Source organism: Pseudopipra pipra, chromosome 14 (assembly GCF_036250125.1).
Source record: "Pseudopipra pipra isolate bDixPip1 chromosome 14, bDixPip1.hap1, whole genome shotgun sequence".
NCBI classification, from domain to species: domain Eukaryota; kingdom Metazoa; phylum Chordata; class Aves; order Passeriformes; family Pipridae; genus Pseudopipra; species Pseudopipra pipra.
Genome location: NC_087562.1, coordinates 5,308,442 through 5,330,819, shown reverse-complemented (window position 1 = coordinate 5,330,819; position 22,378 = coordinate 5,308,442). Strand labels below are relative to the sequence as shown.

Genomic DNA, 22,378 nt, shown 5'->3' with positions numbered 1-22,378 from the left:
CTACTCTGCTGAGGTGCAAGCCCCTAATCTGTAATCTTAACAAGATCTACAGGCTAGAATTTCAAACTAGAAATGCCTGACTGGAAATAGGATCACAGCTTAAGTGACTTGCTCTCCAGCTTTCCAAGATATGTAGTGGCTAGACCATCAGTGCAGTCTTTAGTAAGACATTGAATATTGATTTAAAGATAAGCTGTGTTTCAATCACAAGACTGATTCAGAAATCACCATTTCAGATCTGTGGACACACCACGGAGGTCACCAAGTGCAACAGTTCATTCTCCTCCGAAAACTCCTCGAGGCCACGACTAAAATAAAAATGTTGTTTGAACTTCTTAGCTGTTTGCAGCAGCAAAAAACAAACAAACAAACAAAAAAAAAGAACTCAAATCAGCATTGTGGTGAGGGGTTTGTTGCTGTCCCTGTTCCTGCAGGGGAGCACAGATGAATCTCATTTGCAGGGGGAAGAGCTGCGTGAAAGCAGTGGGCGGGCACTCGGGATGACATCTGAGGTGTTGTGCTTAAAACAAACAGCACCAAAGCCTGAGCACAGCGATAGCTTGGAAGCTCTGCCAGCGTTCTAGAGTAAAAATAAAATTGTTTCTTCTGTCACACTTTCCTTTGATACTCTTTCAAGTGCATTGCAAACATGAATTAATCAGTCCTTGAATGACTTGCAACACGAGAAGATGGGTTCAGCAGAGACTGGGGAACGATATAAAAGAGTTAGAACTGCCTGTGCTGGAGAAGTGATCAGCTGCTCATGCAACACTGCATTAAACCAGGTTTGAATGGAAGGGCTTTGGCATAGCCTACAACAAATTAAGGAACAGCATATTAAAGGATGCCATTTAAGAGGTCATTCCACATTAACCTACCTCTTGTATTTATTATCAGCCTAACTGCTGCAGCAGAAACAGTGAGGAGCTTTGTTATGGGCTTACACAGTTGCCCAGGAAGACCAGTAACACATGTTTAGTGCAATGTCACCCTCAGGCTTTTGTTCACGTTTATCATTAAATGCTGTATTGAAATTCTCATTCTTTGGTCATGAGTTTTATTATTGCTTTAAAATATCCATGCAACAGTATGGCTTCAAATCAACTTCAGTAAAGAAACCAACCTACTAAACCATGTGATGAACTCTTAGTTTCGTAGCTCTAACATGAGGAACAATGTGATTTTTTTTTTTTTGCTGTGTAACCTTAGAAAACAAGTTTTAGCTTTAATGCACCTGTCAAGCCCATGAATTCTTTTCATACACAGAATCATTTTAATACAAATTTGCAAGAGAATGTCAGACTTTTAACTTATAATGATTTAACTTATAATGATTTAACTCTCCTTTTAAGTGTTTTTGTAACAGAAGTGGTGCTGCAGACAGATGTAGACAAGGTCTTGAATGCAATTCAAAGAACTCTGATTAATGGTATGAAACTGCAACATTTAAGTTTCAGATGTGACCCCCTTCACCAGCACAGCAGTGTTAACTGCCATTAAGAGACTAAAGAAAAACATCTTTACAGTGTTAGATTTCAGTAGCCCCACAGATAATATTCTTTTTGGTGTATTATTACTGAACTACTTTTTAATATCTGCATTAAAGCATGAATTTGTATTTTCTTTTAAAAGACAGGTTTCTCATTTCTACTGAAAATAGGTATCTTGATTGGCTTTGTTGTTGGTAATGGATAATAGGGGGTATAAAGCTTCACCTCACAGAAAAGACACGTCTGAAAAGGAGAGGAGCATACAAATTTCATACCATGCTCTAATCTACTTCAAACTTGCAGCACAACATAATTCTGAAGGAAAACAGATCCCAGTGAGTTTCCAAGCATCCTCAGTCAGCTGGTGAGTGTGGGCAGATGTGATTCTACCTCAGACCTTGAGTTCTTTAAATGAAGGTTCAATGTCTATAAAAAAAGCCAAAAATCTAAACAAGAGAGCAACTTAACATCAAGATGAAAATCTGGAATTCTCAGGGTCATTTAGTTTTGGAAGTTTGTCTCCATGCAATTGCTGTCAAACTCCTTCACATCCTCATCTCTGACACCTCCCCGTCAGTCTCTCACAAATCCACATTAGGAAGGGTTTCAGCTGCTGGCTTGGACAAAAGAAAGTTCCAACTAGACTCTCTATTCTTTTCTAAGGTGGTATGAGAAAAGCTCCGTAAGTCTTATCATTGACTTGAAAGTTTTAACTATTCACACCTGACAAAGTGAAATTTTAACTCAACTCATCTTGACAAAGTGGAAAAGCACGTACAAGCAGCAGCCACATGATCCCAGTAGTTACTATGCTTTCTGCTCACACAGTATTAATATCTAATGAAAGGAATGTTCTGCCTTATTGATCTTCAGACCACAGCTAAGAGCTCCAATGCTTGAAGCATACCAAAGATGTTTCACTCTTTTCCTCATTCCCTCCCCTCCCTTTTTTTTTGTTACATTATGCTAACCTCCACAAAGTGGTTTTTATTACTTGATATGTTGTTGGTCTTTTCACCTTGAAATTGTTGACAGGAGAATAGAATGCTCTCTCTGTGTTGTATTTTTAATCTCTATTCAAATATACATCTTGCTGTTTTTCACCCTGTCAAGTTAATCCCCTGGAAGTATCATAAAACAGCAGTGAGGTATAAAACTGTAGAAGTGCTCAGCGTGGGACAGAGCTCAAACGTGCCAAGCATCTGCATGGAAGGCTTGTCTCTCCCTCAGAACGGGGAAAGAATTCCTTTGGGCTTCCTGTTTGTCAGCTTAGACTGAAAGCTGTCTCTGTGATAAGGTGACTTGAAATAGGAAGCCTTGCAGATGACACAGCCTGGCTTTGTGCTTTCCAGGATCAAGTGGAGTTTTTTTGTGTGCTTGCTTTTATGATCTGTTTCTTTACCCGCTCCACAGCTATCGCTCTCTAGGATTTTAATTACAAACTGCATAGAGTCTAATATTCCTTTTTCTCCCCTTTCACTGCCTCTCACTCGTGTTCTGAGATGTTCATAACCATCTTATTACACGAGAGCTGACAAAAAAGCCTTTGAAAGCGCTGGCACACAGAACAGATTCTATCACAGGGCAGCGATCGGCTGCTCTATTCCCACAAGCAAACATTCCGGGGATCAAAGGAAGCGTTAAGATTATGATTCCTCCACGGATCCATAGAAAGGAGCAGATGAAGGTCACTCTTTCATGAGACATGCAGAGGATACCATCACCCCCCAGTTCATTCCAATCACATACAGCATTTACTGGGAGGATTTCCTCGCTGCAAAGCAAGGAGATTCTTCTCAGATCTGTGAGGGGCATTGTGGCTTTTGATGTGCCAGGTTTGAAGGGCAATGAGAGTAACTCCTGGTGAAGAAAATTAATTGTTTAGGTCTCCACAGCCACTCTCACCCTTCTATAAAACGCAGAGAATTTGCTTAGATGTTACAAAGCCACATTAATCAAAGTTTCATAAAGTATAAATCAGGAAACAAAGAAAGTTTCTCATTTAAGATTGTTCCTCACTGATGCTACATTATTTATTGTTTGTGTTATTTTAAGTGAGATACAATCTATGCCAAAAATACAACCTGTAACTTTAGAATGGTAAACATGAAGAGGGACTCTTGAATTTTTAATGAGCTTTCCCTTACTCTTCAGGACACTCCGCTGCAGTCACAGGAAAAGAGAACTATTCACAAATTTCTCTCCCACATAATGGCCACGGCAGCAAACCAGATTAAGCAGCCATATGACAAAAGTACAAAACAAATAAGAAAAACCCTGAACAAGTCCTTTCCTAGAAATAGAATTCTCGTTGTGCACTCTCAGCCATGACCTGAAGCTTCACAACAGTGAAATGTCATGGATCACCTGGACACAAATTCCACTTCAACAGTTTCTTATTGAACAACATGAAAGCTTCAGCAAAACCAATTTTAACACAATATTAATTTCCCTGTCCTTTGAATCAGGAGTAAGATTTTGTAATGGTTGAACCACTCCTGGCGCTATTGTTTCCATTTGAAACTGATGTTCAAAAAAAGACAAAAGCTGAACTATTCAAACATGTTCTCTACTTGATTTTCTCTCCAGGCAGTCACTCTGTTCCTCTCTTCAAGGAAGAACAGTAAGATAAAATTAAAGTTGAATCAACAGCAGGTATTATGTGCTGATGCCATCACACTGATATTAACTGGACACTGAGAATAGGAATACATTTTATGTTCAGTTTTAATCCATTCCCATGACATTATAGTGTTCCATTCTGTCCTTTGCTGGCATAATATTTTCATGCATTCACATTTAGGAAAACACTAAGATCTGAAGAGAACATGCAGCCCCAATACCTACTGGGGTACAAGCATCAAACTTCTCTTGCATTTAAATCCTTCTACAAGACATAATTAGCAAGGCTTTTGGAATAAAAGCATAGTAGTGTTCCTACTGACAGGGAGTGATTGGCTCCCAACATGAAAAATGATGGACCAAGTTTGGCTCAAGTCTGGTCCAATTCCTCAGCTGGCCAAGCAACATTAGCATTTTTCTATGATATCTAAATTCAGGGAAGACATGTTTTGGACTACATGGTTTGAATGAATCCACAGGGAAGGTCATGGGGATCCTCCGTCTGTGCCATATTCATCTAAGCAACCATTCACTTCTGTCATGTAACAGGCAATTAGGATTGCTAGAAGGTTTTAATTTCCTTTTGAATGATCTACAGCTGTTAAAATGCAACCCTTTTGTAGGAATGTGCTGATATGATTAAGGTTTTGTCAGAAAAACATTCCTTAGCTCTACATCTTATGTAGGTACAGACAGGCAACCTCCCAGGCAGCCAACAGCTCAAAGTTTAGAGCAGCTCAGTTAAAGCTCTGAGTATTCTTTTCCCACTGGCTATTAATTGCTTAAGAAAAAAAAAACAAAAACAAAAGAACTTTAAAAGAGCTTGAGGTCATAACAGAGCACCAAAGCAAAACCATTAAATTCTCAAACATTTATGTAAGACAATTATTTCCCATGAAAACCTGTGTTACAAGTACTTTAACCTGAGCTTTACAATTTATGATCGAGTGCTCTTTGCTGAATCTTGGGAGAAGTTGCACTTCCCACCGCCAGTAATTATGAGAGGAACTTCAAATATGCTCGTTTTATTTAAAACTTTAGGTTAAACGTGTCATGAACACAGAAATTGAAGATTAGGATTCCATTTAAGCCTGACATCACTTCTGTTGAGTAAATAAAATATTCATTGCTGTCTTAGTTGTAACTGTGTTCCCATTCCCAGGCAGATAAAAATATTTATGGTTTTACAAAAGATGTTGTGCTGCCAGCTCTGTTTATTGCTATATCAAGCATGGATGATGCAATAAGATTGTATAGGATGAACACCTACAGAAATTTAACAAGACAAATTCAGGCAATACAGCAGAAGTTGCAGTCAGAATACAATTTAAGATAATCTATTCCATTCTCCACACAAATATTTTAGTCACCAAATTATCTCTGATCTTTCCAAAGCTGGAATCTTTCTTTGAATCTCTAGTGTTCAGTCAAGTACAAGCTTTTTTTTTTTTTTTAATTGTCCATTCTAATTATTACTTGTAATTTGTTACAATACAGATCCTTTAATTCCAGATGGCCAGTCTGAACCATCTGAGGAACATTTTCTGATTTCAATATGCCCTGGTGAACCCTCATTCACCTGTGTTCTACTGCTCTCAAGTTTCAATGCCACTTTGCAGTTGTCTTCAAAAAATGGATGTAGATAACCCTGGAGCAGAGAAGGATGTGCATTCAGGAGGTAAGGGAAGAGTTTGGGGAGGGGAAAAAATATTGATACACTTGTTTTCATTGCCAGAAGAGCCAGAGAGGCTTATTTACTTATCCCAGAATGTATCCTGAAACAGGAAAAAAGTATGACAGTCCTTTGTTCATCTTCTGAGATGCAGTCACCATTTGGTGACAGTGATTTGCTTCTTTTGTGGGCTTTGCATTGTCCTTTTATTTTAGTACTCTGCGAAGACACGGTATTTTCCGGGGAGAAAAAAAAGACATGGAGCAAAACCCCACAGAAAACCATTTCAGGACTATGCCATGTAGTTATGCAATGGTGCCACTGTGCCTTCTCATAGAAAGAAGAGAGGTTTGTTGTCCACAGTACCCAACTTTTCCAATTCACAGCACTAAAGGCCATTAGCACTACTGGAATTTACACATTCCAACTCCCACAGCACCAGCACAAGTCATCCCCTGGCTCTGGGAGGCAAAGAGACCATAAAAAGTGAAGAGCAGAAGGAAAACTTGAGACAGACACGACAGTGAGAAAACTCAAAGTCTGTCTCAACTCCAAATGCATCTGCTGAACAAAAGCAGATAATGACAACAAAAGGGGTGCAAACAGAAATTTCATGTCAACACAGATCATCTCAGCTACTTTTTTCCACTCAACTGTCTGACAAGCTTTGAAATAAGCTGGGTAACTGCAAACACAAGTACCAATGAAGATGTAGCCAAAGAGAAAAAAATGTCACTACAGTACCTTTTTCAAGAGGCATCTGAACATTTCCAATCTATTCATACTCCAAAAAGAAAGGACTGTTGGTGTATGTTTTGATTTTCAAAAGCACTACAATGCATTCACTCACTGCATTACATTTTAAATTACTGAGTACCACAAGCATGTGAAATCCTGACTGCTCTAAACTGAGTACAGGCCCAGCCAAATCAAAAAGACATTTCTCTGAAGTTCACCTTTGCTATTTTTAATAAGTCTAAGCCTGGAGGGCTGCTCTTGCTCTTATTTCCCTTCACATCCAAGAAATATTAGCACCTGGAATAACAGTGACCAGAACAAATAAAACTCAGCTAAATTAGAATTAATAAGTCAGCAAAAGTGACCCTGTGTGTCTGTAAAACTCCAGGATCTGTCATCACTGATGAGTCAGCAGAAGATTGATACTTTCACTGCAGTGCCCTGGGATTTTGTAACTTAGTCCACACTGAAGCCTTACAGGAAGAGTTTTACATCACCTGTTACAAAGAGGCACGAGGAGAAGGTGAGAGACAGGACACAACAGCAATGCTGGTAGAAGTTGTTTATGAGAGCTATAAACTACATGGGGAAACATTGTCCTTCTACATCAGCGGAAGGTAATTTTCGAGCAGGATAATGTAGACATTGCCATAAGTCATATGGTGCTGTTGGCACTAATCATTTCACAAAATATGCCCTGGTGTCCCACTTTGCCTGTTGAAGTGGCAGGGATAACCTTCTGAGCATGACCCTGCCTCTGTTTGTAAGAGATTCAGCAGGTCACCAAAGTGTAACTTCACTCTATGTACTGTTGGTCATGGTTTGATAACTGCTGAATATCCACCTTAATAACCAGCCCAAACCAGAGCAGAGGTGTGACAGTGGCCAGATCAAGAGTCATTCCTAGATGGCTGGAAATATGAAAGTAATTGCATTCAGTCCCTGGGAAGGGCAATCAGGATGCTCTATCACCTTCCAGAGAGAGGTGGATCCCAGTTAGACTCTGTTGCTGTTGTTCCTGGACTCTGGCAGTTCAGTTCATGTGAGATGCTCATGGCTGGAGGAGAAACCTACCCAAAGTTCATTTCAAAGGCTAGAAAGAAAAATTTCAATGCATTGGCTGTTCTCTAACTGAAGTAGGAATGGCTTTAGGTTTACCCTTTTTGGCACATTCCCTCTGACATTTTTGTGCAGGATTGCAGTGGGATTTCCAGCAGACTGTACCCACTGAAGGGCCACTATTCTGCATGCATAAAACACCATTCCTACAGCACACATCTGCCTGGGCCCAGACTTGAGGGCCCCCCCTCAACTTGCTGTCAGTGTTGGGGGAACCTGCGCAGTGCAACAGCACATGGGAAGATATCAGGCTATAAAACCTCTCTTCTCATGAGCTTTTTCTTCCTTGACCACAGGATAATAAGAGGCTTGTTTAAGAGCTATGGTTACTTTTTGCATTTCTGAAATCTGTTCCACTTGCAACACCTTCAGTTTATGTTCAAACAAAACATCCACTGCTGTCAGGCAATAGACATCTAGTCTGAGGTGTTCAGAGTGTACCAAAGGCTCAAGTAATGATGCATCACCAGCCTCTCCAAAAGCATGTTCTTAATTGCACACTTAATGACTGGTGAAAGTGCAGATTTATGCATAAACAAGCAGCTGCTTCATCTATCTGGAACCTATTAAATTATAGCAATCAGAGAAGTCTCTGCCCTACCAGTCCATATGATGAAAGCACAGAACTACAAGTTAATAATACCACCAATATTCACATGCAAGGAACAGCAGAAAAGGTTATGAATGGAACAATTTTGGCCATGTTTCAATAAGAGCTGTTCAAACAGAACCATTCTGTCTCACAAGCCTAATCCAAGAGGCTTTTCCTTCAGGTCAGTAGTAAGGAACAGTGTAAATTTTAGCAAGAAAGCATTTAGTTGAAGATTGGCAGAGAGAAGTCTCTAGGACAAAGAACCACATACAACCAATTAACTAAGTTAATATAATGAAAATTCATCTTGAAAAGCATTAATAGCCACCATCTCTCAGGTGAATGCCCTGCTATGAAGCCAAAGTGGCTCTGCCTCTTAACCTCACCTCAGCAGTCAAATCCTCAGCAAAATTGCACAGATCATGTTTCCTGTCTTTTAAAGAGGGCCCAAATTAGCAGAGCATCAGTACGTGGTCCAGATGTGATGAAGTGTGTGCACAGAGGGAACTAAGCTCAGTGGCTGAGAGCAATTGCTTATCTCTATTTTTAAAAGTAATTTGCCAATGCAATAGAGAATTCCACAGCCAGGTGCTGATAATTTAGACATAATCTACCTCAGGCAATAGCAAGGTCGAGAACCGACCTTCTCCATCCCAGTCAGCCCCAATTAGGCAGGGTGTGAAAATGCTTTCTCTCCTGTATAAGGCATCCTATATCTGAAATACATATACATTCATTTTTGCAGTGTTGGCTATAAAACCAGAGAGAAGGGTGGAATCAAGTGCTGATGCCAAGGGACAGTTCAAAACAATCTCAAAGTCAGAAAAGATGCAAATATAAAGTAGTTTGATTAAATATTCAGTGAGTAACTCTAGAAGGACAAGAGGGGGGAAAAGCCCATTTGTTTCTACATTAGGTGAAGGGGGAAAATTCACAATCCATTGTCACACTATGTATCATACAGACAAAAGAACTGTACTTGCACAGGCTAAGGGACACTGGTCTTTCCATAGCAAAGATGCATTTGTCATATCTAATCCAATTTTTTGCCTCTGCAAAAGACAGTCAAGGGGGCACTGTCAAGGTATTTTGGCACAATGATTGATATCCCCTGACAGCAGCTGCTCAGCCTGGAAGATCTGGCCTCCTAGAGAGCAAGGATTTAGGATTTCCTACCAGCTGCCTCGTGCTTCATCCTCACAGGCAAGAGCTTTGCATTAGTGTAAATAAGCCAATCTGTTGTTAAACTGACAGAGTCAAGTGTCTCCTTTTCATTCAAGTGGGGAAAATTGGCAGGTTGGAAGCAATAAGGACATCCTGGAGTTCCTGTTGAGGAACAAAGTCACGGCTGGTCAGGGTTTATGGCATCACAAATGGAGAGCTTGGCTGTGATCAGGCTGGAAGTTATACATCTTCCTTCCATGCATAAAGTGCCTGTTGATCATGTAAGCAGCAATCCTTAGCAATAAATATTAAAGATTTGTGTACATGAATACTGACCAAATCCCAAATGCCTCATTCCAGTGAAATCTCATTGACTTTTTGGTCAGCATTTAACAGAAAGCTAAAAGAAAGGCCCTTATGGGCTTCTTGAGAGGAATGAACAGCCAGCCCGGAATGAAGCGTGTGTGAACATTTCATTAGCAAATTTTCATTCAATTCATAAATATGCATAATATTTGGGGCTCATTCTTTGTCATTTAGAGCCTGATCTAAAGGTCCTCTCAAGTCAACATTGAGATTTCCATTAACTTCTCTGGAAGTTGAGCATGTCACCTAAGCTGGAAAGATAACAGAAATGAAAATAAATTATATGCACTGAATATTTTTAAGATATGATAAAGTTAACAGGGGAAAAAGTGTTATTCTGTCAGCTCTAATCTTTATCCTCATCTGTGTACATTTTTTCCTTGGGATACCTGTAATGTTAGTAATAATCTGTATTTTTTATTTTTTTTAATTCAAATCCACTGGTTCCCATTACACGTTACAAGGTCACAAATGAAACGAGCTGTTTGCAGCAAGGTCCTGCACATTTTGTTGATATGCTCCTCTCTCTCTGTCAATCAAGAAGTTAGAATTGAATAAATTCAGCTCTGTTGGAAAAACAGCTTAAGTGCACTTAAAGGCTAAGGGTAGTAAAATAAACAGTCTGTTAATCCTCCAAATGCAAATAAAGGCTCAACATCCAAACCAGCCTGTTTCTTCAGGCAATTATATGGCAAATGCCTGCACAGGCCTTTGAAGTGCCAACACTTAATGACATTTTATTTGCATAACAAATCTCTCAAACTTGTCTTTGCATGGGCTACAGTAAAGCACAACGTGTGGCTGTGTGATTTGGACTCGAGCACCCCAAATATCCTGTATTTTCCTTCATCCCATAGGCCACTCAGCATTCATTTAGTCCAGCTCTGCTTCATTTTCATGGAGCTTCAAATTGGCATCCCTGGGACTTACCCGGAGCTGGAACATTGCTGCTCCTGACCTGTGAGCTGTGAAATCTGTCACATTTTGCAAGCACTTGGACAAAACATTTCAATTCAAATCACCCCACAGAGCAGCAGAGGAGCCAGGCAACTACTTCAGCTGTAAGCGATTATTAAAAAGCCTAATCCTGGGAAGTTCTGTGCATGTATATACAAATTTATTGTCCACACCATTAAAAAGTACAAGTTGTGCCACTTCAAAAGTCATAAGTGGTATAACCAAGGAGTTATTCTTAGCTAAAGCAAGCTTGCTCTAACAAATTCCTCTTCCATGGGAAAGGTGAGCTTGAATTAAATGAGCTGAAAAGCCTTTCCAAACAAACAATCTCTAGGATTTTCAATTATTTCAAAGTTAATACATGACAAGTTTTTCCTTTTGAAACTTTTTTAAAATAATAAAAATAGAACTTAGTTTACAGTGGTTGATGATTTATGAGACTGCAGCTAAAGAAAAACTTCACAGTTGCTTTGGTTCAGTGTAACCTCAAATCTTGCATAACTACCCAGTGCCAATATAACCATCATGCACAGAATATTATTCCCACTGCACTGGAGACAACAGGGAGACTATTGGCAATTCAGTTGGTCTTTTTAGGAACTATACACCAAATTAACTCCCACTGTGTGTGTCCTGAGTGATCCCATTGCTGAGAGTCAGAAACAGTCACAGAGCAAGGTCTGACATGGTCTGTCAGTCCCTGCTGTGGAAGGTGCTCAATGTTTTGCTGCTGGTTCTGAAAAAAATCACATTTCATGGCATTGCTGAGCTCTTAAAAGATGTTAAAGTATCTTAATTTTAAATTGCTACGTGACCACCTCATATACCTCAATTCTGTAATTCTTGGGGAGTAAGGAGGGAGCTTCCTTTAATTATATTCAATAGCTGAGCAAATTGAAGAAGTTCTTGTCATTCATAGCGATGGTGTTTTCACTTGTGTTGGGATTGGATGCAGGGCAGGAACAACACTTGCATTTTACAGTAGAAATTAAAATTTCATTTTCATGCTAAAGAAGCTTTTTTTCACTCTACAAGCAGGTGACCTGCATATAGCAGAGTAGGCTGAAAATAGCAGCATCAAAAGAGTAAGCAAGGAAAGAAAAAAGGGCAAAACCCAGGCTTATTCTCTCAGAAAACAGAAGACTAAAATAGAAGAAGAGAAAGCAGCAGAGACAGCTTTCAACCTCTGTCTTTCAACAAGAGCATATTATAAGTTTGCCAAATTTCTTCACCTAGAATTTATTATTTTTTTAATAAAAAATTCAGGTTCAACTGCATTGGTCTTACAACCTCACAGTCCCTACTAAATTCCTAGTGCAGCTTTAATCAAAAATGTTCCAAATACCATGAACTGTTCATTTTTCATTACATCACATAAATAGCTCCATCAGCATAGATGGGGCTAGTGACTCATGCAAAGTAAGAACATGGTCCAGCATTCCCTAAACACTTCACTTATCTCATTAGGACAGATCTAAAATCCCAGAATTCTTCTCCCTGATTTTGTACTTCAGAATTTCCAAGCTGCTCCTCCCACCTGCTTCCACAAAGGAATTTTATTTTCCTATTTATAAGGTCTCTAATGGACTGGCTGGTAAGGAATTCTCTTTGTTACAGAGTTCTTTTACTTGGTTCATGTTTAGCTTCTTAATTATTTGTCAAATAATCCTTGTGCATGTTCCATATATTTTCATTACTTGCTTAGTTTATCCAAGCACATTCTGGCCATCTCCTGTCATTATGCCCAGCAAAATATTAACCTAAACTAGTAACACATTTATGGATTCTGGGATAAGATAAACCTTTTGTGAGCATACACAGAGCTTCCTACCAGTGGCTTTAAAAACAGAAGGATTAAAATAGAGCATAAAACTCCCAGAATGGTTAAGGTCAGAAGGGACCACTGAAGATCCTCCAGTCCAACATCCCTGCTCGAGCAGGGTCTCGTAACATCGTGTTCCTCAGGACTGGGGTGTTACCTCTCTGTGCTCAGTCAGGCAACTTTTAGGCATGCAGAGTCCCAATATCTCAACTCTCTGCATCAGTATTTTCAGGTTTGGTTTTGGGTTTTTTTTGGTTTTGTTTGGTTGGTTGGTTGGTTTTTTGTTTGGTTTTTTTGTTTTTCTTTTTTGTTTTGTTTTTTGTTGAGGTATTTTTTGTTTTTATTTTTTTGGTTTTGGTTTTTTTTTTTACAGTCACTGTAGCATCCTGAAGACAGGTGTGTGCTTCCCTATTTTCACCACTCCCTGAACATCATCACCTGAAGCTGCCCGTGTGAGATGATCAGGATTTACACAAAGTCATGTACACTCATCTCTGGCTTTATACACTCTCCCTACAGAAAACATCAGGTCCAGACCAATCTCTTCATCTTCTCATCTAAATTTGTCCTCCACATTATGAAAACTGACAATCAACTGTCCTGGACAGCTGATGTGAACTCCCCTAAGCTGCTGGGACAGCACCACAGCTACTACAAGCAGCAAGGCAAACAGACTCCCAGTTCTTACTCCCAACTTTCCCATGGTAGCATAAGTATGACTGTGATAGAAAAGAGGCAATTTGCCCAACATTTCATTCTGAGGATTTGGGAAGCCAGCAAACAGGAAAGGCCTGACCTTCCTGGAGTAGGCAGCAGATGAAAGAATGTCTCAGATCCTCCCACACCCTGCTTCCCTATCCCACCACTGGGAGTTGGCTCCTAGAGCTCACTGCAAAGGCAGAGGAGCTCAACATCTCTCCCTACAGACTCCAAATTTCTGGATTTAACATGGCACATTGTATTTATGGGTTCCTAGAGAAAGGTTTACAATTTAAAACTAGAGGATTACAGCGAGAAGAAATCTAAGTGTCCTTCAGATGAACGGCACAGATTTAAGGCTAAAATATAAAAAACCCTTACAGACATTTCTCCAAGTTGTTGAAAAGTTTGGCAATAGCTACATGAAGTTTTAAGAAGAAATCAATTATGGTTTCTATAAAGCATTAAGCCATTAAAGGAGTAATATTAGATAATGGGATGGACTACAAACTGCTTAAACCAGGAACAGACAAGTCAGACTAACATGTTCAGCACTGAAAAAGAAAACTTCTCAGACAACTAGATCAAAGACTGTTTCTGTCAATGCTTTCAACAGTCATATTAGTTTGGGAATGACTACTGATCTTCCTCTGTCCTTAGAACTTCCTTTCTCTCATTAAAAGAATTCTTGGCTGCATTGAAACATTTCTCAGAGGACAAAACTACAGAGAACAGGCAGCAAGTGGGCAGTGTCATGCACAGACACAGTGAAGAAACAGAAACTAAGCTCGTTACAGTGACAGGTTCTACAAAATTTAATTACAAAAATAAGGATTAATCTTACACTGTCCTGATTCCAGCTGATCACATCTGTTAGAATCTATATCATAATTCATCACTTGTGTGTAACACTTCATGTAAAACCCAGAAATTGCAACAGATACTCAAATTCCCTCAGAAATAATTCTCCTGTGGATATTCCCAGCCTAAAAGAGGAAGCATTTGGAATCATGTGGAAGGCTGGAATAATTCCTACTTCTCTATCATATCCAAGCCCCAAAGCTAATAGATTTGTCATTTTCCTAGTTACAATTGTCAGAGCTGGATGTTTCCAGGAGACTCCATTTGTAGAAACCTTTTAGGATAAAACACTGTAAATAGGCAACTAATTTGAGAGCAACTATTATCCTGTCACCCAATCCAGTAACAGCAACGTCCCAGATCCTTTGTTTTTACAGTTGAGGTTATAAAACAGTAACAGCAAGCTCTTATAGAGAGCTTCAATAGTGCCTTGCTAGAGCTTAATGTGATTTATAAGAGAGCTCAGTATCACTTTCCACATCTTGATATGTGGGAATATAAGGTAACAGAGCCTGCAAGCAAACACCAGAGACAGTCATACCTAATTCCTAGGACAAACCCTATACCAGGTTGTATCAACTTCCAAAGACAGTTTAATGAGACTGTTAATTAAAAGCAAGTGCAAGAATTTAATTTCCCTTTAAACCTTTTAAAGAAAACACCTCGAAACTGTAACAACAGGGAGCACTGTCTGGATTTCTTTTTTTTATTATTATTTTTTATTTAGACTTCAGTTTTTAAACCAGCTGATGCTTATGTCAGCAACACCTTGCTCCATCTCAGCCAAGCAAAGCAGAACAGAAAACAGCAAGCTGTCCTCCCTGGCTGCCATGCCCCCCTACGTCTCCATCCATGCCAAGCAAAACGATACCAGCTTGGCTGCCACAGACCCACCATAGCATGCACTGACATCCCCACCTGGGACCCAGCACTCAGGCATTCTGAGATGCACTGACATTCCCACCTGGGACCCAGCACTCAGGCATTCTGAGATGCACTCACATTCCCACCTGGGACCCAGCACTCAGGCATTCCGAGACGCTGGATTTGGGGCAGCAGGGGCAAAAGCCAGGTTTGAGCAGGTAGTAGTTGATTTGGCATGAGAACTGAGCAAAAATGCCAGGAAACCATTGAGATAAATTGTTGAATGAGCAGTTAGACAGAGGGGAAAAGTCTGTTCAAGTTCTTGCTGGTGAGAGCACAGCAGAGCTGAGTGTTCCTACTGGGAGCATCGCAAGCAAGCCTGGAAAAGGATTTGCAGAGCACGAGGTTTGTCAAGATTTGTTAAGAGATGCCACACTGTTTCCTCCAGAGCCAGGCAAACCACACACAGGGACACAGGCTCCCAGCTCTGCTGGGGTGGGGTTACTCCCTGCACTCAGCACAGGAACTCCCCTGGAACTCTGGTGCCCAGAGCTGGTCCCGGGCAACAGCAGTCACCACGTCTGCTGGGGCGATGGACCAGCAGAGAAGGCATGGTATCCATCTCTGAATTGCAAAGGAAGCATTGGAATAAACCCTTGATTGAGAGCTGCCTCTGAATCTTTATTCACTCCAGCATTAGCCCCTTTTTGTTGTATCAATGATATTTTTATTGCATCAATGATATTTTTATTGCCTACATGCCCTCCTCTCCCCTCTCCTCTGTCCTATGGTCTAATCTTTCACGGCAGTTCCTGATTATCCAGACAACCTTTGTCCAAATGTCCCTCTGGCTTGGTACTAAGAGCTACAAGGGGAAGAAGATGTACTTTATAGCAGGACAAGTTCTAAAAAAGCACTTTTCCCCAAGGACCTCTTCAAATGAAATAATCAAGATAAGATTATCCAAAGACTGCAACACCCTGAGAACTTGAAGAAGCCGGTGAGCTGCAGCCTGTGGGTAACAGGGCTATGACAGAGAGCTCTCCCAGCACTGCAGAAGACTAGAGACCCTATAAATCAACATACAGATTATGTAATCACTAATTTTTTTTCATCTAGCAGCTGGCTGTGCAGTAGAGGAAGCACCACCATCACTCCTGAAGTCTGAAGTCCAGTTTGCTTTGTTTCTGCTGTTCATGTACACATGGCCTAGGTAGCTGTTTTTGCAAGCATGGAATGACTAGAAAAGCATGGAATAACTGGAACCACCTTTTTACTTGGCAATTTTCTTGTTCATTTAGCAGAAAGTGCTGCTTGTGGCTATGTCTCACCATTATTGTGTACCTGAATACATTGCTATCATCATCCTCTATAACAAACTGCCCAGCAGACTGGGATGTTTTCTTAACTACTGCATTGAACAGGCAAAAGTTGTTGCATTCTCACTGTACCAAAACAGTCACATAGTTAACCTTTGTCTTTTGGGGAAAAAAAAAAAAAGAAACCTCCATTAACACAGGGAAGACAAGTAGCTCACGTGTCAAACCCTGCTAAGTGGTCACATTAATTCATGTACATTGAATCAACTCAAGACCTTCTTAGTGCTCTCACGAGAGCAATCCAGGCCCTGTCATGACAACAGAGTATTATGATACATTACACTGGTCCTTAAATGCTGTGTTTTCCCTCTGTTTGCAAATACCTTCTGATACAGGTTTTCATCTGATACCAAAGCTCCCTGCAGCACCTGCCAACACTCACATCCCAAGGGTTCTGGGGCTTTGGCCCAGCCCATCATTTTCCAGGTGTTAGCATAGGTTTTCTGTCTGCTGCTGGGACAGACATCTCACTAGAGTAACAAAGCCCTGCAGAGACTGAAGGTGGAAGAGGCTTTCTGGACTAATAATAAAATCTTGCACTTTGTACGGTGAGAAACAGACATTTGAATAGCAAAATTTAATTAGTCTAAATAAAGAATATTCTGAAAAAAACAAGATGCTTTCATAAGGCAGGTTCTAAAGTGTATTGCTGGTCCTTCTTTCACTCAGGAGAGGATGGTGGATGCACAACTGCATTACCAATGGTGGTGGTGACGTTTTGCTCAACACCCTTTTGCACAGATACAACAACTCTCCTCAGAACAAGAAGCTGCTTGACCATGGCACTGACCAAAAACATTTAAACTGATCACCCAAGCTGAATTTGGATAGTACTACAAATTCAGACCTCTACAAGCTCACCCACAGCTTGTGGATTTCAGCACTTCCTTCCCAGCAAGGACTACCTGAACATTCTGAAGGATTTCATTGCTGCTCCTGGAGAATTATCCTTTGAAAAGACACAGACTTCTGGTTTGTAAGAAAAAACTCTGCAAAGAACTAACAGAGTTGTCTCCACTTTCCTGGCTCACAAAACATATTGTTGCATCTGAATAAAATATCTGGATTGAATTGTTAATAAATGATTGCAGCTTGGAGGAGAGAAGCTGTGGAATTTTGCATCATTTTGCCACATGAGTTATTCATATGATGTCACTTGACCTGTGTTCATTTAAGTTACAAGCTGATGCAGGCTGACAGCACTAAAGCAGTCTGACCTCCAGTGTATCAGCCAGAGATGCAGCCCATGTCATACAACAGAATAAAGGGTCATGCCTTCAAGTGCCATGGTATAACATGCAAATGGCAAAAACAACCCTCACATGTCTCAGTTGTGCACCAGACTTAAAATGTTATATCAAAACCTATTTATCTGCACCCTAAGAGATGGCACAGGGTCCAACAAAAACACAGTGCAGAAGTTTACCTAGTGAAATCACAGAAATGCACAGGGCATTTTTGTAATGATTACAAGGAGAAGAAAGTTTAATTACACTCCCTAGGTCTCTCCTCAGGCAGTTCAGAGGCCTGCAAACCAATTAGAGAGACTCTTACTTCTTCTCTATTCATTAACTGAATCCTTCCATCAGGTGTTTGCCCAGTTCTCATAAAAAGGGAAACAAAACAAAGAGTGTGGAGAGCTTCTGTTAACATTCACATCCAGCATAACCAGTCTCCTGGGTCTTGCACTAGAGACTAATCCCCTCTCTTTCACAGCTTGCATTTCGATGGAGACACTAAAGTCCCCAGAGAAGGAATTTAGAGGTCTGTTACAGCCCAGTCTTCCCACTTGATGCTCATAGGGCCTTGACAAATAAATGAGCAGTGGCTTAGATTATCCACATTACAAAACTTGTCAAAATCAAGCACACAGCTTCAGGATACTGCCAGAAGAAAGAAGCAGGTTCCTAATTCAGATGCTTTCATTTGCCTACTAAAGGCTGAATTACCATTGGAATGCCCAGGTATCCAGCTTAGGTTCTTAAATCTGCTTGGTGTGAATGCGTTTCCTCCTCCTATCTTGCTCTCCAAGCTGCCTTTTATTCACTAATTGGTAAGTGTCAGATGGGAGCAAAACAGAAAACCCTGTTGGGAAACCTGCCTGTGAATTCACACGGCAAGTGTCACCAGCACATCCAAGAGATTCAGGTGCAGGGTCAAGACCAGGAATGTTTCATACTGAGCTCACTCGGATGGATCAAATGCCTCAACAAGTTCTCTGAGATCTGCATCCATGTTTGTTATTTATACACATAGTGACAGGATTCCCCAGGTCAGGGCCTGTCCACACAAATTCAGAAGAAAAAAATTAAAAATCGCATGCCCCAGGCACCCAGCCCAGGCTACAACAAATAATTCAGAGAGGAGGGGAAGATTGTACTGAGTAGTGTTCCTTGCCAGTGACTCCACAGAGCAGTTACAGATTCATTACAACAGAGAATTTTAGAGAACAGTTAAATGAGGAACAATTGAGTGGTTGTAAATGGTTGTAGGTAGCTCCTCCCAGGTCAGAGTGGCAGCAGGGGAGAAAGTATTTGCATCACTGTTCACATCACAGGTAGAGGAGAGAGCTGGCATGTCAATAAATAGGAGCAGAGGTTGTAAAGGGCCACAAAAGTGTCCGTATCCGATGAAGATTCATGCTGCCTCTCCCCCCCCCAAAAAAAAAAATCTGAGAATAAAATTGTACCAAGTCACTACATTATTCAACTAAAATATCCTCAAAATTCGCTTTTGCTTGCAGCAAAAGGCAACTATCAAGGGCTGCTAAGCTGCTGAAAAGGCTGAGTTACACTCTGAACAGTACTTGCTTTGTGCTCTCCCCATCGGTATCTTGCCTTTTCCTCTCAATGAGAAGTACAAGGACTGTTTTAAAAAGATAAGCAATATACTGGGTCTCTGATATGGAATCTCTAGATTCTGCTGCAATGCAAGGAAACAAGATAACCAAATGCTGGAATTATAAGGATTTCCACATCTGACTTAGTGGTATTAAAACTTTGATTTAACAAAGCTGTTGAATCTCTTGAGAACACAGAGAGGCACAATTCAAGCCCAACTCACTTGCTACATGAAGTTTAGAGTTGTTTAATAGTTACACTTCTACACCAAAAGAACTTTTTTTCCAAAAAATAAATATCATAAGTATAAGTACAGTAGAATGTCCTCCATGACAGCAGCCCACTTACTAAGGCACAGATGCAGTAAAGTAGAAAACCTGTATTAGTTTGCTGGTAACAGAAAGCCAAATTCAAAGGCCATCAACTGTAAGCTGCATCATGACAAGCTACCAGCAGCACCAGGGAAATTATTCAGGTTGCAGTTATGTTGTTCCATCAAAAAGCCAGCATGAATTACAGGGAATGAAAGACACGAGCAGAAGTACTCAAAGTATAAGAAATTTTTCCACCTGTTTATCAGATATTAAAAACTTACTTTCAGTCTGTGGTTGTTCCAGGGAGTCATTTCCCTTGCAATATATAAGTTTTATTCTTCCCATTTTTCAAAGCTATGGTTGCACCACAAGCCAATTGCAGTTTCTAAGATAAATAGGTCCACAAGGAGAAAAGAGAGCATTTGGCAAGAAGAGCATTACAAATAACGAGATCACCACAGAGTCACAGAATACTTGAGGCTGGAAGAGGACTCTGGAGGTCAATTAGTCCAACCTCCTTGCTCAAAGCTTCAAAGTCAGACCACACTGCTCAGGGCCTCCTCCAGTGGAGCTTTGAAGCCTCAAAAATCTGTCTCTCTCTCTGACAGAGGTGCTGCAATAACTTCACCGAAGCTCTCCCAAATGAAGTGAATTAAAATCTTTTGCTTGCTTTGGATAAAACAGATTAGAAAAACAGTCGTAAAAAAGTTCTTGGTGTGGTTATACTTGGCATGTATGCTCAACATTTAATTAATTTTTGCCATCTTAACCAGCTTGAGATGAAACAACCTAAAGTAAAGCAACTATTACCTTTTATGGCTTTATTGGCTACAAGGAACTGGAAAGGTCAGTCACACCTTTCAGATCCACAGCTCCAGAACCCAGGAGTGCCAGAGGTGCCTATGGTCTCTATTCCCTCCACAGGGAGCATTGGACACAAGTACAGTCTGCAGTACCCACCACAAAGAGCATAAACACAAAGTCTGTACAGTGTGCAAAGGTTGAGAGGCAGCTGGCTCTGTGTAAAACTGGTGCTACCCCTGCTAGTTCCCATTAACAGTACCCTGGCCCATTTGGGAATTAACACGGAGCAGAAACCACCTCCACATGCAGAGGAAGAGAATTTAGTAGCACAGACACAGACAGCAGCAGGATAGTTGGCTGGTGCTAGAGCAATCCTAAGCACGTATGACAACGGCTTATGGCACCTCAAGAGCTGTAGGATGAAGCTCCTTCTATTTGAGATATTTGAAGACCTAATCTTTTCATTGTGACCTTCTCCTTCCCATTCAGGCAATCTGTCTTTTCAAGGGACAGAGGAAGATGACAAGGTAATGGGTTTGTATCCTCTTTATTTTCTTGTCTAATGCCAAGAGCATTCACTCACACCCCATTTTGTTCTCCCTCCAAAGATGACTCAAGTCCACGCTCTCCTCTTTGCCAAGAAAGGAGCCTCATTTGCCAAGGTGAGCAGCCCCAGTGCCAGCACAACCTGCAGGAGATCATTTTAGCAAAGTGCAATGAGGGGGGGTGTCCCAAACCAGGGGAACCTTCCGGGTTGCTGAGAGAAATTTCAGGAGCCTGCAGATCACAGGGCTGGGACCATCCATGGCCAAGGGCCCCCACCCACATGAAAAGAAGCCCCTGGGGAGTCCCAGGGACTGGGAGCACCACTGGCAGGTCAGGCAGACAGGCCATGGCACAGCAGCTGGTGCAGAAGGAGGGTGAACACTTAAGCACATGGTCTAGTGCTGGGTTAATGGCTGCACTTGATGTTAAAGGACTTTCCAACCTAAAAATTCTCATTTGTTAATACAGGCTGAAAACTCTCCTGTTCAAGCTGTAACCTGCTGAGGATTTGTTGCATTTGCTGTTTGAAAGAGCACCATATTCCAGACAGCAACAGCTTGGGTTTAGTTGCAGATTGTTTGTACACACAATCAAACCAAGATCCTGTAAGCACTTAGAAATACAAGTACTCCATGTATGCACAGACAGAAACTTCTATATCATAGAGGAGTTAAAAAACACAGGGTCTAGGTCACAGTTTGATGCACTTCCAAGCCTTCAGAGTAAGATTACATTCAAAATTATTAGGCAATTAACAGAGATGAATTAGATTTAGTAAGAAGTGAAACGTCATCATTTTATTTTTTAGTTAATACTTATGGTGAAATCCTGACATTTCCAAGGCCAGGGGAGTTTTTCAGTCAGCCCACTGGGAGCCCAAATGTCATCCCTAATGAGTTATAATACAAAATTACTGATATTTAACATCCTCTAGCATGAGGCTATGATTATAAATTATTTACACTAGAACATCCATACTGAATAATGTTTTTAAAATGAAGTTATAGGTAAAGAACCTGAATCATCCGTTAAAAGTGTCATTTCACTGCAATAGAAAATTAGGAATTTTTCTAGTTAAATGTGCTTAGAATGGATCAAAACTTGTGACTACACAGGCACAGGTCTATTTGTTCTGCAACAGATATACAGACTCCTGGTAGGCACAGATCAAGATGCTGGATGGGTGACTTTTAATCACTGCTGGAAACAAGCAAACATCAAAAGAAAACCAATGCCCCAAGACAGAAATAAACACCATTGTGCTCATGTTCTAAAAGAGTCCTCTTGTGTCCTTACTAGGAAGTGAAAAGGCAAAACAGACACCCAGTATCACAGTTAACCATTTGCACTCACCAGGGGTCCTTATCAGAAATACAGAGTGAGAAAATCTATTCAGGTGTCAAATATTAACATTATTCTCTCCCTGAAGTGATATTGTTCTGTACAGGCAGTTTAAACCTGACTAGATAAATAGATTGCTGGAATATTAGTGCCCCAAACAGAATTCTCACCCCAGAGGCACCTGGAAA

At 40.6% G+C, this 22,378-nt stretch overlaps 1 protein-coding gene and 1 long non-coding RNA gene across 4 annotated transcripts in view; one reads left to right on the top strand and one right to left on the bottom strand.

Annotated features, from left to right (window-relative positions):
* Positions 1–22,378, bottom strand: part of CDH13 (cadherin 13) — a 448,971-nt gene that overhangs the window by 402,467 nt on the left and 24,126 nt on the right. The window lies entirely within an intron of this gene.
* LOC135422011 (uncharacterized) lies at positions 1,803–13,082 on the top strand. The gene is made up of 6 exons (XR_010434277.1): positions 1,803–1,854; positions 4,080–4,145; positions 5,610–5,790; positions 6,911–7,045; positions 12,235–12,314; positions 12,916–13,082. It is a non-coding gene; the product is annotated as an uncharacterized LOC135422011 (long non-coding RNA).